The sequence below is a fragment of the Cannabis sativa genome, chromosome 2 (genome assembly GCF_029168945.1).
Source record: "Cannabis sativa cultivar Pink pepper isolate KNU-18-1 chromosome 2, ASM2916894v1, whole genome shotgun sequence".
Classification (NCBI taxonomy): Eukaryota; Viridiplantae; Streptophyta; class Magnoliopsida; order Rosales; family Cannabaceae; genus Cannabis; species Cannabis sativa.
Window position 1 is genome coordinate 3,909,375 of NC_083602.1, and position 4,613 is coordinate 3,913,987.

General features: G+C 39.3%; 1 non-coding gene across 1 annotated transcript; it reads left to right on the forward strand.

Moving 5' to 3' along the window:
* Positions 1-1,847: 1,847 nt before the first annotated feature.
* On the forward strand, positions 1,848-1,954 carry LOC133035322 (small nucleolar RNA R71). The gene has a single exon (XR_009686592.1). It is a non-coding gene; the product is annotated as a small nucleolar RNA R71 (small nucleolar RNA).
* Positions 1,955-4,613: the final 2,659 nt, after the last annotated feature.

Below are 4,613 nucleotides of genomic sequence, written 5' to 3' on the forward strand. Positions count from 1 at the left end.
CTTAAAATTACTTTCCTTCAACTCCAAAGATTCAAAGGGCTTCTTGAAGTTAGGAATAGGTTGCAATGGCTCCACCCAAGCAACTTGGTTGTCTTCATCTTCACTCAAGTCTTCAAGCTCATCAAAAGAACTTATAAATTTCTCATCCCTCCAAGCTTCCTTGTGAAATTTTTCAGCCACTAGCGAGTCAATTACACTTATGCGGGAACACTCTTCTATCTCATCCGGAAATCTCATAGCATTGAACACATTAAAGGTGACTTTTTGATCATTCACCCTCATTGTGAGCTCCCCATTTTGCACATCAATCAGAGTTCTCCCGGTAGCAAGGAATGGTCGACCCAAGATAATAGGTACATCTCGATCAGCTTCATAGTCTAGGATGATGAAATCAGCTGGAAAAATGAACTTGTCAACCTGTACTAGAACATCTTCTATTTTTCCTTCCGGATGGGCCATGGACCTGTCAGCAAGTTGCAATGTAACAGTTGTAGGACGTGCTTCACCAATACCCAACTTCTTAAAGATCGACATAGGCATGAGGTTGATGCTTGCACCCAAATCACATAAGGCTCTTCCAACATCCCGCCCCCCAATAGAACAAGGGATTGTAAAACTACCCGGATCCTTCAACTTCGGTGGAATCTTACTTTTCAACATGGCGCTGCATCCTTCGGTAAGAGCTACAGTTTCAAACTCCCCCAACCTCCTTTTCTTTGTCAAAATGTCTTTTAAGAACTTGACATAATTTGGCATTTGCTCCAATGCTTCCACCAATGGAATATTGATATGGAGCTGCTTCAACACATCTAAAAACTTCTTGAATTGCCCATCTTGCTGCTGTTTCCGAAATCTTTGAGGAAATGGAAGGGGTGGTTTAGTACATACTGGTGCGGATTGCTGACTGTCAGATTGTTGACCCGATGCTGTATCAACTGGTCTGGTATCAGCAATTTTCTGGGCGCTTTTTACTCAACTTTTCGTCATTTTGGATTGAAGTGGGCTCCCCACTACCCTTTATTTCCTCCTCGGAATTTTTCAGATGCTTGCCACTCCTCAAGTGAATGGATTTGCATTGCTCCTTCCCATCCCTCCTTGGATTCTCCGTGTCACTAGGCAAAGAACCTTGCGGCCTAGCTTTCAATTCATTGGCCAAATGTCCAAGTTGCAACTCTAAGTTTCGAAGAGAGGCAGCTTGACTTTGTATCACCGCATCATTTTTTGCCATATAATCCCGCATAAGACTCTCCAAAGAGCTTGGTTGGGCATTTTGAGCATGTTGTGAATGTCGGGGTTGTTGTGAAAAACCCGGTGGATATGCTTGTCTTCCTTGGGCTGGTGCGGTACTTGAGCTTGCTCCTTGACCCCCCCAAGAAAAATTAGGATGATTCTTCCAAGATTGATTGTAAGAGTTTGAGAATGCCCCATTGTTTCTGTTAAAATTCTGATTTCCCATGTAACAAACGGACTCCGGATTAGATGGACACTTCTCAAACACATGCCCTTCTCCACAAAACACACATGAGACATCTTCACTTTGAATGGCAGCAGCTGGTTGAATATTTTTAGCATTCCCAATACTCAAATTCTTCAAAACATTCGTCATGGAAGCCATTTGAGCTGTCAAAGCTGTTATTGCATCTACCTCAAGGACTCCCGCCACTTTTCTACTTGTTGGAGCTCTTGTGTTGGACCATTGGTAGTTGTTACTTGCAATGGTCTCCAAAATCTCAAATGCTTCATTGTAAGACTTCGACAAAATAGCACCATTGGCCGATGCATCTAACACCATTCGAGAAGCTGCATTCAAACCATTATAAAAAGTCTCCATCTGAATACAATGTGGAATGCCATGATGTGGACACTTTCGCAAAAGTTCCTTAAACCTCTCCCACGCATCACTTGTGGACTCATCTTCAAGTTGCTGAAAAGACATGATCTCACTTCTGAATTTTGCATTTCTAGTAGGAGGAAAGTATTTCCTCAGAAACTTCTCAGCAAGGTCATTCCAATTGGTCACAGAATCAGGTGGCAAAGTGTTGAGCCATGATCTAGCTCGGTCTCGTAGTGAGAATGGGAATAGCTTCAACCTTAACACCTCTTCACTTACTCCTTGGATCTTGAAAGAATCACTCACCTCCAAAAATGAACGGAGATGGAGGTGAGGATCCTCAGTTGGCATCCCGCTGAATTGCCCCACGGTTTGGAGCATTTGAAACATCACTGGCTTGAGCTCAAAGTGCGGTGCTTGTATTTCAGGCCTCACAATGCCTGGATTGAGCTCATTAAACATGGGGGCTGCATACTCCCTTATAGCCCTTGCTCGATCATCTGCCAACATGACGGGATTAGCAATTTGTGGAGCAACCCCATCATCATCAAAATTTTCAGCCATGATGTCTCGACCCTTAGCCTTTTGAACCCTTCTTCTTCTTCGGAATGTACGTTCAATCTCGGGATCAATAGGAGCAAGTTCAAAGTCCTCTTGTTGGTTCATACACTATAGATACCTGAGATTTCAAAAAAAAAAACCAGCAAGATTAAAAGCACAAAAATTCTTAGAATGTCAATTAGTTGATAAAACAAAATTTAGAACTTAAAGTCCCCGGCAACGGCGCCAAAAACTTGTTGTGAAAATTTTATTGCTTTATAATTGCGCAAGTGTACACAATCACAAACAAGTAATACAATGATAAGTAATCAAAGTTCGTCTCCACAGGGACTTTTTACTAAATAATGTTAAATCAACTAAAAGTAATTCCAAGAATTTCAAATAAAAATAAAACAAAGTCACACATCAATTCACACGAAAAATTTATAGCCTTGAATCTAAACTTGAGAACTAATTTTTTTTAACTAAATAAACTAAGAATAAGAAACTAAAAGTGATTAAAATGGTGGTAATTTCAGATTTGGAATTTAGACTTGGGTGATTAATTTCCACTTGTATGTTCCAGTTGATACAGCAATGACCCAGCAATGAATCAGCAATCCTGACAGAGTTAACAAATTTCAACAAAACCAGCAAGCTTTTTCCAAAACTTGCGAATAACCATTCATAATCTCACAATGCATTCCTACATCAGTTTAGATCACAAATAGCCCAATAAAGCATCAAATCCTTAGTTATACATGGTAGCAAAATATTCCTATTTCACTACTAATTAATACCTAAAAGAAAAGGTAAAAATCATGCATCAATTAGAGGAGTTCAACTAGGTCTTGCTTTTCCAAGTAAGATCTAGCTTGCTAAATGTTAAAAATGGCCAAAAATTAACATTCATTCAACATTTCATCACATCTAATTGAACAAAGACAAGATTACTTCATCATTGCAAAGCCAAAACACTAGTCCATACAAGGGTTTATAACCACCCAAATCTCAAAAAGTTTAGTTCATAGCTGAAATTAGAAACTCAAAACCAGAAAATGTATTGTTCATGAAGTTAAAGAAAAGCTTAAAGAGAAGAAAATGATACAAAACGAAGTGGAGAGCAAGAGAGATGAGTGTTGAGCTCAAATCCTTCTTTGAATGTTGCCTTCTTCTCCTTCTTCTCAATCTTCTTCTTCTTTGTACTCTCCTCCTTCTTTGTACTTAGAAACCTTTTCTGCTGTATTTTTTTCGTACTGGTATTCAAGTGCAGCCACCTTTTTTTTTAATTCATCCTCTCTTTTCTTTTTTTTGTTCCCCAATTAGGGTAACAAAGTTTACCCTAATTGGAAATCCCAATCATCACCCACTTGTCCTTCATTTTCCACATGTTTGTTGAGTCAAAAGCCACATTCCGCCACCTCAGCTCGTTTTTTCTCTTCATTAATGCCAGCTGGTTTTTTCTGCCAAAATAAAATTACTGGGCTGACAAATTGCTACGCGATGATTGCTATAGCAATGCCAGTCAGCAATAATCATTTTTCTGCTCCTTTTTCTCCTCGTCCCAAATATTTCCAAATGCCTATTCTTGTATTTTTTTTCTGCTCAAAACACATAAAAACAACAACATAAGTCCATCTAACACTTACTAACACACACACTTCCATTTGTTACAAAGACAAAACAAATTAGACACAATTACACAATATAAACATTAGTTGTTCCACAAATCACATTAAATTCAAGCTTAAAGATATGAAATTAACTCTAAATCTTAGAGTTATCAGAATCAAAATAAGGGCATTAGTTGGATGAGTTGGTCTCGTTTGGTGAAGCATAAATTTGATGGTGGAATGGGATTTAGAAGTCTTCGTGAGTTTAATATCGCTATGTTGGGTAAGCAAGGGTGGCGTCTTGTCACTAACCCTTCTTCCTTGGTGAGTCGTGTGTATAAAGCGAGATATTATGCTCAAGGTGATTTTTTTACCGCTGAATTAGGCTCCAACCCGAGCTTTATTTGGAGAAGTTTAGTGGAAGCTCAAGGTGTTCTCAAGGCTGGTTTAAGAATGAGGGTTGGGGATGGTTTATCTATTCGGTTTGCTATGGACCCGTGGCTCCCAAGTGATGAGTCTCCAATTCCAACTTCTGATCTAAGTGCTTATAATGATCTAAAAGTCCAAAATTTGTTCAAGGTGGGGGTTAGAGAGTGGGATGAGGAAGTGGTTCGGGACATCTTTAATGA